The sequence below is a fragment of the Leopardus geoffroyi genome, chromosome A2 (genome assembly GCF_018350155.1).
Source record: "Leopardus geoffroyi isolate Oge1 chromosome A2, O.geoffroyi_Oge1_pat1.0, whole genome shotgun sequence".
Lineage (NCBI taxonomy): Eukaryota > Metazoa > Chordata > Mammalia > Carnivora > Felidae > Leopardus > Leopardus geoffroyi.
The window spans coordinates 98635260-98649876 of NC_059331.1; the positions used below are offsets into that span (position 1 = coordinate 98635260).

The window sequence follows — 14617 nt, forward strand, 5'->3', positions numbered from 1 at the left end:
AGAGAGGAATCTGAGAGCCTTTACTTAAACACCCACTTTGGGTAATTTGGATGCATGCCAGCACATCAGATGATTGTTGTTTTATGTCTTAGCTTTCATCATCTCAAGCTACAAGTATCTCTAAAGATTTTGATTAAATCCTCACACTAGGCTCCTGCTGCATCAAGTTGGGGCTGAAGCAGAGGTTGGCTATAGAAATAAAAGTTGATCCAAAAATATGAGTGCCAGGGGCGCCTGGGTGGCTCAGTCGGTTAAGCGGCCGACTTGGGCTCAGGTCATGATCTCGTGGTCCGTGAGTTCGAGCCCTGTGTTGGGCTCTGTGCTAACAGCTCAGAGCCTGGAGCCTGTTTCAGATTCTGTGTCTCCCTCTCTGTCTCTCTCTCTGACCCTCCCCCGTTCATGCTCTGTCTCTCTCTGTCTCAAAAATAAATAAACGTTAAAAAAAATTTAAAAAAAATATGAGTGCCAGATTCAAAGAAATGTTAACTTATTTTTTTAGGAGCACTTTGATTTTTTTTCAAGGTTTAAGCATACATCACTTAACCATCTTATCAAGAAATGATAAAACATGTTGAAAATCATTTGCAAATCTCTGGTGAGACCCATGGTAGCATTATTTCTTTTGTAATCCTAAAAACACATTGATATACATAGATATTTTCCAAGTGGAACTAAATTGATTTATTTAAATAGAAACCCACACCAGTATCATCTCTTTTTCCGTGAGGCAAGGGACCACATCTCAGTCAATAGCCTCATTTGTATTCCCATAACACTTGAACAGAGAAGGTCTGAAATTAATCTTTTGCGTGAATGTTCAGTTGATTGAATGTGTATCGCACTTAAAGAAAGTGGGATATTAATATTTTGTGTTAAAAAGTAATTTGTTAACATTTCCCCCTTTTCAAGTAGTTTTGGAAATAACCCTTTACCCTTTGAAGGAGTTATATGATGGTAGTAACAAATATTTCCCATTATTAATGAAGAAACTTTCTTCCAAGTGAGCTAAAAGTTGTTTGTAAGATCTGTATCTTTTCTCTTTAAGTTTCACCAAAACTTTAAAAGCTTTCTAAAATCAGAGGGAATAATTCTTATTGTTAGCATTCAAACAGTATGAAATTATTATGAACCATCTGTCTAAATGGGTCACAAAGCCAAACCAAAATACGAATTGATTAAAAACCAAAAAGGTAGAGGGGCGCCTGGGTGGCTCAGTCAGTTAAGCATACTCTTGGTTTTTGGCTCAGGTCATAATCTCAGGGTTTGTGAGTTTGAGCCCGCATCAGGCTCTGCACTGGCAGTGCAGAACTTGCTTGGGATTCTCTTTTCCACCTTTCTCCCTCTGCTCCTCCCCAGCTCGCTCTCTGTCTCCCTCTCAAAATAAATAAATAAACATTTTTTTTTTTTTTAAAAAAAAGAAAAGGTAGAAAATTTTGCATTTAGCACTTAGTCAGTTGCCATTGTTCTAAACTTAGATCTATTTGTTTTTCCATCACTCACTTTTAAAATTAGGTTTGTTTTTTCTTAACCTGTTTACTGATTTGTTATCCTACATAGTTTCAGTATTTACACTGATGTGAGAAGTTTGCTTTATAGGTCCCAGTGTGTATTTTCTCAGTCCTTTTAAATGGATGTTTACCTAGTACAGTAATCGTGCTGTTGTTACAATAGATGCTTAATACATGCCTCAGTGAATATATTAAGAGAAGCAACCTGATGAAATGAACAGAATCTTTGGGATCATGTGACCAGCAGTCTTAATTCTATCTCTTCTACTTACCGGCTATGGGATATTGAACAAATTACTTAATTTTCATGTTATCTACAACTGCAGCGTTGTTGTAAGCATTAAATATGCTTATGTAAATTAAAGCCTTCCACAGTGCTGTTTGCATATGGAACTTTTCTTGAATGAGGTAGGAATAAAGTAGGAATTGAAATTTATTGAAAAATAGTTATTATGGGAAGTCTTATGAAAAACTATAGAAAGATGTATAAAATATGCACAGAATTGTTACATTTTAGAGTTCAGAGGAACTTTAGAGATCTTTAAATTCATACTTTTCATATTATATGTGTATAAAAATTGAGGAGATGTATATAGTCTCATTATTAGACCTATGGCAGTGTTCACAACTTTTCAATTATATTATTATTCCCACCATTAGTGGTGTGCTCATTTGCACAATGTTTAAATGTTCTTTGTTGTTTAAAATTTATCAATATAAAAAATTTACAAAGGAACAGTTGGTTGCTGCCTACAGTTAATTTTAATAGTTTTTAAAAAAGTTATGTGTACTCATGGATATAGAAAAATATTATATTAAGGACTTACAAATCACTGTGATTAGTGTGATGCCATTCTTGTGTGGATATGGTTTCTATTCATCCCACCCAACTTCTCTGTCTCTCTCTTGTTCTTTCTCTCACAAAATGTAGAATTAATATACACCAAAGTATTGAATGGCTCTAGTCTGTGTGAGATTTTAAAAAAATTTTAGTTGATATGGAATATTTAATTTTTCTATAGAGAATTTGTAATTCTTGTATATGTATTTTAAATATTTTCTTTTTTTTTTTTTAATTTTTTTTTTCCCCAACGTTTTTATTTATTTTTGGGACACAGAGAGACAGAGCATGAATGGGGGAGGGGCAGAGAGAGAGGGAGACACAGAATCGGAAACAGGCTCCAGGCTCTGAGCCATCAGCCCAGAGCCCGACGTGGGGCTCAAACTCACGGACCGTGAGATCGTGACCTGGCTGAAGTCGGACGCTTAACCGACTGCGCCACCCAGGCGCCCCAGTATTTTCTTTTTTTTAATGTTTATTTATTTTTGAGAGAGAGAGAGACAGAGCATGAGCAGGAGGAGGGCAGAGAGAGAGGGAGACACAGAATTGGAAGCAGGCTCCAGGCACTGAGATGTTACCACAGAAGCCGACGTGGGGCTCAAAGTCAGGCACCCCTATATATATATTTTGATCTACAATTAAAAATAATAAAATTATCACCATGTGGCTTCAGGAAAGTTGTTCTTTACACTCCAGTTATGGGCAAAATTAATGTTCTGGATTAGATGTTCTTTGTAATTCCTTTTAGCTTTAAAAGTATAAGAAGTCTTTTTTTTTTTTTTTTTTTTTTAACCTTTCTAGCTTGCTTTAGCTTCTTAACTCTTTAAGAAAATGATTTCAATTTATTCTCAGTTTTGTCACATTTCCTTCAAGGGATGTTAAATAAACAGACTTATAGACTTACATAGAACATTGTTTTCTCCCTCCTCCCTACTTACTGCCCCTACACAAAAAATCTTTTCTGTTGTGATTGCTTTTACCCCTTCTAAACATCTCATAAACACGCCATATTTTGAGCACTTTAAAAAATTTGCCGTGGATATTTTATCTCCTGCATTACCCAGGATGTAGTTAAAAAGTTTTGAGTCTTCCTTACTTTTTGATACTATCTGTGTCCTACATTTGAAATTTCTCTTGTCAAGCTTTTCATGCCTATCTGTACCTTTTGATATGATGCCTGAAACGCAGGGGGTACTCAATAAATATTTGTTGAATGAGTTAATACTTGTGTGTTAATCACTTTCAAAACATTTACTTAGGCCTAACCTTTTTCTCCCTTCCCTTCTTTTGCTTTTCTCTCCCTCTTTGTCTTTTTTGTGCTGGCCTGCCTCTTGCAGAGTAACTTGCAATGTAGCTAAATGACATGAGATGATAGCCATTTCCACCATCTGTTTTAGTTTTAAAGTTTTAGTAAAATAATACTAATAATAAATATTAGTAATAAGTGACGTTCATTAAGGTTAATTTTAGTAAACTAAAATTAATTTTTAGTGAAAATAATATTATGAATAATACCATTAGGTTTTGCTGCCATGAATTTTATGGTCGGTACACAGGACGCTAATTATTTCTCCAATCCTCTTTCATGAATGTATAAAGCAAAATCATCTTTATAACAACACAGGTGAAAGTGCTGATAGTAGAATAAGTCATATGGATAATAACTGACAAAAGATAGTAATAATGCTGTGCTAAAGAAGCAAATTAAAAATGCACTTGGGATCTGCTTTGTTTCTGGCTCCTATGTTTGTTTCTCAGGCTTTCGCATATCAACATTTTAGAACACCGTCCTGTTCAGTTTTTTTGAAAAAGTTATCAAATGTGAAATGACGGTTGCTATGTAGTTTACCTTCATTCAAGCCTTTCAAGGTTTTCAAACCATTTTGATTGTTTCTGACCAGCTTTAGGGTAGCACCAACACGTAAAACAGACGAAGAGTTCTATTCTTAGCTTTCCCTGCAGTAGACACTCCCTCTTGCTCCCTCTGCTCCCTCAAGCAGGACCCATCTGTGCCCCTGAGGCACCCTCCAGCCTGGGAGGACCTGAATGGAAACTGCCGTTTTAATTGTGTCCATCTGTCATAATTCCTTAGCTGATGGTTTCCTCTCGGTGCACACACTCTTGTGTCACTCTTCTTGTCAAATATTTTGCTTGTTCGCCCCTTAGAGAGTTGGGATATTACTGCTTTCATATGGATGTATTTTCACATACACTTACAACTTCAGTCTCTGGCATTTAGGGGAAAACTCCTTTGACCAGAGTTCATTAATGTTGCTCCAGCTGGTCTCTCTTTCACTCAGCGTTGGTTGCTGTGTTTACATAAGCCCTATGAGGTAGAATTTTTGTTTTTGCTTCCCCTTCCCAGATCTATCATGTCAACAGATAACCATCCAGTAACATTAAACAAACCCTACCATTGTCCAACTTCTATATTTTTGTTAGCCTTACCCCCACTGGTTCTGGGTGTTAGGTTCAGAGTGGAGGGATACCGGAAACAGCACTGAGGTTGAAGAGCAGGAGCTTGAACACTGTTGTTTATTTAGCACATGGAAACGATTACCAACTAGCCAGGTACGTTCCCCTAAACTCCATTCCAGTAGGCAGTGTTTCCAAGGAAAAACAGGCTGTTTCCTCTGCTATTCTGGAGAATTTTTGGAAAGCCCAGATTATCTGCCTTCTTTGGGCTCTGGGATGGTCTGATTCAGAGATCTGTCCATTTTAATTTTTACCACCAGGATTCCTCCCTTGTCTTTTTTTTTTTTTTTTTTTTTTTTTTTTTTTGTGCTTCTAATTATGCACCAAGATTTGAGAGATTATCAGTGTTACTGTGCTGTGAGGAGAACCTTTTTCTCTAACATAATAACCATTTATGTATTAAATACTCTTCTGGCTTATGATCTAGTGGGTTGTAGGGTCAGTTTACGGTGGCAGTAAATCTAAATTGCTACCCTTTCTTTTTAGCCAATAATTATTTCCCTCATCCCCTGTCCAGGCTTCTTTACGTCTCCTTTTTCTTCCGCTCATTTTTAGTTTCTTAGCTTTGTTTCCCACTTAATCACCACAGAGTCTACCCCTGTAAAAAGGTCAATTAAAATACCTCTCAAAATACCAAACTCAACAGAACTTCCCTCTCTCCCTCTCTTTTTAAAATTAGAGGTAGTTTTTATTTCCTTGGTGTTTTTTATTTTATTTTATTTTTGTTATTTGTTTTCATTTTTTTTCTGTAATGAATGTATCACTTTTGAATGAAGAGTTTTTAAAACAGGTACTCTTTTCATGAAAATAATAATCAAACAGTACTGAGCTCTCTTCATTCGCTTAATGCTGCCTGTATTGAGGCAGGCAAGAAGAATTATGTAGGATCAGGAACCTGCATTTTAATCATGGGATGCCTCTTCCCCACACTGGTGTGACTGCAGAGAGCAAATCTGTGCCAAATATCTGTTGTCACTGTCACTGGTGCACGGAGTGCTTTATAGATAGCTTGGATCACTTCTGTCTTCTCAGAGACCATTTTCGGTACTCTTGATTCCTTTGTGAGATCCATATTTCCATCTCATATTATTTTCCTTCTCCCTGAGGGACTGCCTTTAACATATTATCACCAGATCTGGTGGTGGTGGATTCTTTCAGCTTTGTATGTCTGAAAAATTCTTTTTGTTTTCCTCTTGCTTTTTAGGATATTTTTTTCTTTGTGTATAGAATTTTAGATTAATAGGTATTTGTTTTGTTTTGTTTTACCTTTTAGTACTTTTCCTAGACTTTTTTGTTTTCTGATTTTAGGCACATGAGTGCATGAAGAAAAGTACATGTACACAGATGAATTAAGAAAATGAGAAAGTGCTATAAATGTTGTTTTATTTTCTGCTTATTTAAGTTAATTGTATATGACAAGCAGTGTAAAATTTCCGTTGACAAACAGAAGCTCAAAACTCTGTGTGTTAATTCCCCCTGTCCTTTACATTTTTTTAAAGAAAATGCCTTTTTTTGCCTTTGGGCCATAGGTTATAGATCATTGAGTCCAGAACCTTGAGTTATTTTATGGTTATGCACATATGTGTTTTTAATAAAGAACATGGACTATAATGCCTTCAATCTAAAGGAAAACTTTTTAGACTATCCACAGTCACTACAAAATGCTATCATTAGTTGTCAAATTAGCATTTGCTGATTTTAGAAAACACTTTAAAGTTTTAATATAGTACATGCTCATGGTTGAAAGTTTAGAAAACACAGAAAAATATAAAGTAGAAAATAAAAATTTCAGTAATCCCACATCTAGAGTTGACCACTACTAACATTCTGCCAGTGAATTTCCTTACAGATTTTTTTCTGTGCATATTCTGCTTTTGTTTACTTACTTAAAATTAGGATTGAGATACTATCTGTTGAGTACTTACTATATGTCAGGCAGTCTCCTATGCTCTTTATATTTTGTAAATTATTTATTATTGCTGATAGCTTTGATTAAATACATATCATTGTTATTTCTGTTGTATATATAAGGAAATTATGACTTTTCTTATACAGTCACAGCAAGTAAGTGGCAAAGCCTGGCTATAAATCTAGCTTATCTGACTTTAGAGGCTATACTTAAATAATACATTATATTATGTCACACCATTAAACACTCTTGTACAACAGACTTTAAGAGTGTATCATGCTATTGTATTATATATGAAAACCATTTACATATTGTTATACTAGCATCTTGTTTCAAGGTGTTGATCAGGTTAGCATTTTTATATAAAAATCATAGTGAATATGTCTGATTATTTCTTTGAAATTACTTCCTTAGAGTGGAATTATTGTGTCAAGGCGCATTACTTTTTAAAAAAATTTTTTTTTAATTTTTATTCATTTTTGAGAGCGAGAGAGAGGGAGGGAGGGAGGGAGAGAGATAACGTAAGCAGGGGAGGGGCAGAGAGAGAGGGAGACACAGAATCTGAAGCAGGCTCCAGGCTCTGAGCTGTCAGCACAGAGCCCCACTCGGGGCTCAAACTCAAGAATCATGAGATCATGACCTGAGCTGAAGTCAGATGCTTAACTAACTGACTCACCAGGTGCCCCAAGGTGCCTTACATTTTAAATGCTTTAGAAACATGTTGTTAAGCTGCCCTTCAGAAAGGTTGCTCAGTTTGTACCTCCTTAGCAGTGTTAAGAGTAGTCTGTTGCACTGAATCAAGACTGAGTATCGTGTTATAAAACCTTTAATACATTGATAAGCAAGATTTCTTTAAATTTTAATTTCTTCTTTTTGAGCTTCTCAAGATGTTTACTAGACACATCTTTTTTCTGCAAATTATTTTCCATTTGCTTTTTCCCTGTTACATTTTTTACAATCGTGCTATCATCTGTTCTTTCATTGCTAATCTTAACAACGGTCAAGTCCAATAATCAGAATTAAAGAGCAACTCTAAACTAAAACACAGTAAAATTCTGTATTTAGTTTATACCCTTAATTTTCTGTCCAATTTACTGCTTTGAAAATTATTTACCTGGTGTTTGAGACATCCAGTAACCTTTTCTTAGACCTAATCTTCTTAAACTTTTCAGTGTCATATCATAATCACTTATTTCTAATGAGATCCTTGGGTTTTTTTTTTGTTTTGTTTTGTTTTGTTTTTTGTTCGTGTGTGTGTGTGTGTGAAAGAGAAAGAGAGAGACAGACAGCTGTATAGATCTTTTTCCTTATATTTTTCACCCCATATTATAATTCTCCCAAATTAGCTTCTTGAACTCATTTTTGTATTCAGTTGGTGAACTGATTTTTTTCCATGACTATAGAAATTACTTTCAAATTCATATCCCAATCTTGGTGGATATAGAACCTATTTATTATATCACTTGTATCTTGTTTTCATCTCAAACTTAACATAAATTGAATTCCTCTTTTCCTTTTTTTTCTTCCTTTCCCTTGATAAGAACAATCCATTTTTTTCTGTGTTGACCCTATTTTTCATTACTTTAGATGTAAACCTTTCTAGTCATCCTTTATTGTTTTATTTATTTTACCTATATAATATCTTATTGTATTTTTTATTTCCCTGCCTTGGAATGTTTCTCAAATTCTTCTTTTGTATTCATTCTTTGTGCCATATCTCTGTGTCAGGTCTTTCTCTTATTATGCCATATTTTCTGGGGCTTCATTTAGCTGATCTTTCCCAGTTTATCCTCACCTTGTTCCAAGATTATTCTTTCTACAATTATCACTTTTTATAGCCTTTGTGAACAATAATGTATAGTTGCTCTCTATTTTTTGCCAATCAGGGGCCAAGGTCTTGTTAACATTGAATACCAATGTTATTTAAGTGCATATTCAATTCTCTACTTCAATCAGGAAGATTACATTATTGTCTGCACCATGTCCTTCCCCAACCTTCTTGCACATCTTAGTCAAAATAGTAATTACTAAAACTACAATGTATTAAGGCCATATAATACATCAATTACTCTGCTAACCCTTTCACACATATTTTTGCTAATCATTACAATCAGTATGGTAGTAATAGTGAACCTTCTTCATCTAAACTAAGGATTAATTCTTTCAGGAATTCATAGTTGAAGAAACCTAAGGTTTCATAGAAAATGGATTAAGAAAACTGTGTGCTGAGGTAAATGAATGAAAGCATCTAAATAAACTTTTGCTAAAATAAAGCAATCAAAATGCATTATAAAGAGACTGTTACACATTTTAAAGTTTTGCTATAAAAAAAAATAAAGTTTTGCTGTAATAGGTACAGTACCATTCATTTACATTTAACATTTTGCATGCTATATACTTTTAAATAGGATACCTTTTTCCAGCCCCCATCCGTCCAGCATTAGGAAAATGCTTGTGAATTTGTTTTATCCTGTTGGTGGTGATATGCATTTAAATGGTGATATGCATTTAATTTCCCATCCCCCAGTCTGTCACCTTTTTTCCCCAAGTATTCATTGCTTTTCCAGTTTTGTAGATTGGGGATTGTTTGCCATGTGGGCCTGAGAGCTGTAACTTGAGTCTTTAGTCTCCTTCATTCATTCTTCACTTCCACAGTACTTGCAGGAAGGGTGGGTGGGCCTGGATTTACTTCACCTCAGGTTTCTTTCTCTCTTTCCAGGACTACTTTGTAGAAACTTTCACTCCCAGCCTGCCATCTGCTTTCTAGCTCTTTTCTTTTTCTATCTTCCAGTAGTTCCTTTTTCTATTTCTTTATATCCCACAAATTTAAAAAAATATTCCTAAAACAACATACAGAGGGGGAAACAGCATTGGGGACTTTTAGATTATCAGTAAGTGAAAACTTTAGGATTGAAATTTTGGTCTCAGCAACTCTGAGACCCAGATTCTTTTCTTACTTCCATACTTCCTTTTATACTCTTCACCCTTCCCCAAGTCCTATTTTTCTCAACATTCATTGTCTTTTACTTCAGGGTTAAACTTAGTGTCCCGTTCATCACTGAAACCATTTAAAGGTCACTGGTTGAGCCCAGCTGAACTCTCGGCCTCTGTACACTTGAATATAATGGTCTGTAGAACATCCATTTATGTTTGTTTGTCATCATATTCATGTGTATTGAGTGTGTATCCATAGATTCATTGTTAAATCATTGAGAGCAGGGACCACATGCAACATACTGGTGCTAGACTTTTGATAAGCACTCAAACCTGTGCATGAATGGATTGATTCCACTTCTAGTGTCCAGTCTTTTTTGGTCAAATTTCCTTATAACTTTAGTTTTTAATGTTTGTTCTGTTATTTTTCCTAAAGGTAATTTCCAGTAGTCTCTAGTTTTTGTGGGGGGTCACATCTCTGTTTGTTTATTTTGATAGCATTGTATATGGCTGGTGACTTTCTTGGCTTATTTGCAAGAACACCATGACTTCGTTGTGAATCCATCTATTCTCAGCATTTTTCTTTGCTCTGGTTCCACTTGACCTTCACCTCACAAAGTCAATAGCCCTCTCCTCTTAATATCAATCTATTTTTTATACCTTTCTTAGCACACTTACTGTAATTTTCGTGTAACTTAGCACACTCCAGGTCTCCAGTCTCTGCAGCATACACACATACCCCTGTACTGGCATACGTGTGTGTGTGTGTGTGTGTGTGTGTGTGTGTGTGTGTGTGATATTCTCACACAAGCCCCATACTTCAGTCAGATTTGTATCCCAATAACTCTCATTGTTTTTGGAATACAGTCAAGATTGACTCACTCTTACTAAATTACTGACTGAATGAATCAATCAAATCAATGAAGCAAGCATATTATTTTCTCTATTTATATTTTTCTAGCACTTGTGCTATCTTCCTTCTGATTAGACTACTTAGAAATGTCCCTTTAATTGTATTTGTTTCATTGCATTTTATCTAAATTATTCTGTACAAGCATGTGTACTTTCAGAAATTTCTTTGACCTTGCTTGTACTTCTTTTATTCTTGTCCATTAAGATAATCATCACCCTGATTTTCTTTCACCTGTGATTACTCTGTCTATTGACGATGTAAAAACCTATATTTGCTTTTCCTTTTATTTCCCCTCACCAGTAGATGCCAGTCCTGTACATATTAGCTTAAAAAGAAAACCCGTTTTAAAGTTTTGCAGTCCTTTATTTATTACTCCTTTCAGTCATCCTTAAACTTGTGTCTTTTCTTAAAATATCCTTCTTATCAAATGCTCTTGCCTAATTAAAGTCACGTTATCATCTTTTCATTTTATAAAAATATAACAATGATTTTCCTTTTGAGAATTTGAGCTTTTTAGCTTTACTTTATTTTTTCTGGAAGGCCAACTGTGTTCATCTTTCAGATTCTATAATTCAACTTTAATTCGGTTTTCCAAAATATGAAGTATACTTTAAATATTTGAATTAGCAATAATCACACCTCAGATAAACCTCATTGACTATGATACTGCCACTGCGCAAAGCTACTTTAAATATTTGAAAGAAAAAGAATTTTCTTCTTGCCTTTATCTTCCATAGATACTAGTAAATCAGGCACTTGAACTGCCATGAAAGGTTCTTGGAGAACTGCTGTACTTGTACAACTGTAGTCATTGGTCACTCGGAAACATTGAGGAACTGTTGTCATCAAAGCATGTATTGAGCAATTGTTTCCATAGCATTATGCTTTATTTTATGCAAAGGTTAAGAAGAAATAAAGTCACAGTTTTAGCCATTAAAGTAGTTTAGAATCAACTTATAAGACAAAGTCCCCACCCTCAACACATCCCTACGCAAGTTAACTTTTATAAAATAACACAAGGAAACGTTAAGTCATGTTACACAAATTATGTATACACATGCACAAAGGTAGAAAGTTAAAAAAAATGATACTTAGATTAAGTAACATTTAATCAGGAAGGATGTTTTCTAGAAAAATATTTAAATAACAAATGGCCAAGAGAAGATGTTGTCACAGAAAAGGGAATGGCATAAACAGAATAATGGGAAGGGAGCCAGTAAGTGGAACATTTGCATCTTTTGGGTCTTATCAACAGCAGTGTATAAAAAATGTTGTCTTAAAAATGGACATTTAACTTTGTCCCATCCAGAGAATAAAACTGCATGTAACAGGAATTCTTTCTTTTCCTTTATTCTCCAAAACTGGCTTAATAGGATTAGCAGTACATAATTACTGCTCCAGGCTCAGATGTAAGACCCAAGAAGTTTGCAATTTATCTGCTCAGGGAGACCTTATACCTCAAGAAATATTAAACAATTATCTGAAAACATGTAACATTAGGTGAAGGTGTAAAACATAAGGTGTAGGAGAGGTTCAAAGGATAGAAAAAGACCGCTAGGCTCGAGTAAACAGGTTAATGCCAAAGGAGAAGTTAATATTTGAACTGGACCTTTAGAAGAAGGCTTTCGAGAGGGCAGAGAAGGGATATATGGGCAAATGTGTAAAAGATACAAAGGGAGGAATGTGTACAGTCTTCTCAGGGTATGGCTTGCCTTACAGTTATTATTTTTGTGAGGGTGTTGTTTAAAAATGAAAATGTAGTTAAGTTCATACTAGTTGTTGGTAATATGTTACTAAGGTTAGGTAAATAAATAGAGATGTGACAATTTTTATAACAGTATTCTCAATATTGTTAAGATGTCACATGGCCTGATATTCATCTATAGATTCAAATAAATCTCAATTAAAATCCCAGCAGGATTTTTTTTTAAAGAAATTGATTAGCTGTTTCCAAAATGTATAGGAAAGGCAAGGTACCTAGAATAAAAGTTCTGAAAAAGAATAAAGTTAGAGACTGACCTTACCCAATTTGACAAGATTGATTATAGAGCCTCAGTATCCAAGACTATGTAATATTGGTATAAAATAGAAATATTTAATATCTAATAAATATATAAAAATAGCAATATATGGAATAGAATAGAAAGTAAGGAATAGATGGAGACATATAGGGGCACCTGGGTAGCTCAGTTCGTTGAGCATCTGAGTCTGATACCAGCTCAGATCGTGACCTCATGGTTCATGTGTTTGAGCCCCACATCGGGCTTTGTGCTGACCTGCTTGGGAGAGGCAGAGCCTGCTTGGGATTCTCTCTCTGTCTCTCCCTCTATCTCTGCCCCTTCCCTGCTAGCTCTCTCACTCTCAAAATAAATAAACATTTAAAAAACAATAAAAAAAGGATTGAGACATAGAGTCAGTTGACTTTCAGTATAAGTACCATGGTAACTCAGTGCTAAAATATATTTTTCAACAAATAGCAGTACAAGAATTAGATATCCATATGGGGAAAAAAAACCGAGCCACAAATGTTACCATACCATAATTAATTACGTTGGATTAATTAATTAGCCAAAATTAATCATAGGTCTAGACCTAAGAGTTTAAACAATGAAACCTATAAAAAGAACGCATAGGTGAAAATCTTTGTATTGTCACATTTAACAGGTCACAAAACATGGACCACCAAAGAAAAAAACTGACACGTTGAATTTCATTAAAATCACAACTTTTATACTTTGAGAGGCACAGTTTCGAAATGAAAAGAGAAAGTATAGACAAGGACAATATATTTGTAAAACATATATACAAGGACTTGTATCCAGAATGTGAAGAGCATTTACAACTCAGTAACAACAACCCGATTTAAAAACTATGGACAAAAGATTTTTTGATAGCTGTTTCACAGAGGAGGATATATGAATGGCCAGCAGCACATGAAAATATGTTCAACATCGTTAGTCACTGGTGAATGCAGATTAAAACCGCATTGAGATACCACTGCACACCTGCTAGAATGGCTAAAGAACACTGACAATATAAAATGTTGGCAAGGATGTTGAGAAGTGGAATACTCGTACGTGACTGGTGGGAATGTAAAATTTTACTGCCACTTAGGACAATAGTTTGGCAGTTCTTTTAATGTTAAACAGATACTTAACCTTTCAATTCAGCAGTTAAACTCTTTGGTATTTTCCAAGAGAAATGAAAGCATATATTTATGTTAAAACTTGTGTGTGAATGACAATTTTAGTCCTAATAGACAGAATCAGGAAACAGCTCAAATGTCTATCCTGTGCTTTACTCCACGTCTTATGAACAAGAATTTTAGAGGAGGTGCAACTCCAGGAATCTGTCATTTTCCATGTTCCTCCATTTTATTCTGTTGCAATCAGGCAGCCTAGGAACTGGTGCTCTAGACTATCCTGTCCAGTATGGTAGGACTACTACTACCTCATACTGTACTTTTGTGCAAACGTGAAAAATGCACCTCTCACAGAAGTATGCCACCTTATGGGTATATGGCTTGACAGCTAGCATAAAGGCTGAATTTCAATTCTCCTAACTCCCTCAGGTGGGAGCTCTAGTTCAGTTTTATGTGTACAATACATAAAGGAAAATATGAAACAAATAACACAAAGCCATGACTCACAACCTCATCATGAGTAAATTAATCTGGCAGAGTGTTTAAGGTAGGTGAGTCTAGAGTTGGCTAAAGGACTTTATTGTTTTTGTTTTTATTTCTTTTTTTTTTCCCTCTAAGACAAGTCTATAATGTTACCACCACAATGCTTCCTTAGACCTAGAGGAAGAGTAGAAAGAGGCTATATGGGCAAAAAGTATGAAGGATGGTTAAAATGGTTAAGAACGTCTGAGCAAATCCCATGTTCTCCCTGCTTTGTAGAAGGAAGAGAAGGAATGAGAGTAGGGAGAGATAGTTGTGGATGCATCCATCTTCCCACTTACGGGGAGTAGAGAGTAAGCTCGAGAGAACTAAAGAGGAGCATGCTTTTCTAAAGTCCTGAGAAGAATGATTAACA

The 14617-nt window shown here is 35.1% G+C and overlaps 1 protein-coding gene and 1 pseudogene across 15 annotated transcripts in view; one reads left to right on the top strand and one right to left on the bottom strand.

Moving 5' to 3' along the window:
* PPP1R9A (protein phosphatase 1 regulatory subunit 9A) overlaps positions 1-14617 on the top strand; it is a 330692-nt gene that overhangs the window by 182762 nt on the left and 133313 nt on the right. The window lies entirely within an intron of this gene.
* On the bottom strand, positions 11132-11264 carry LOC123607830 (annotated as a pseudogene).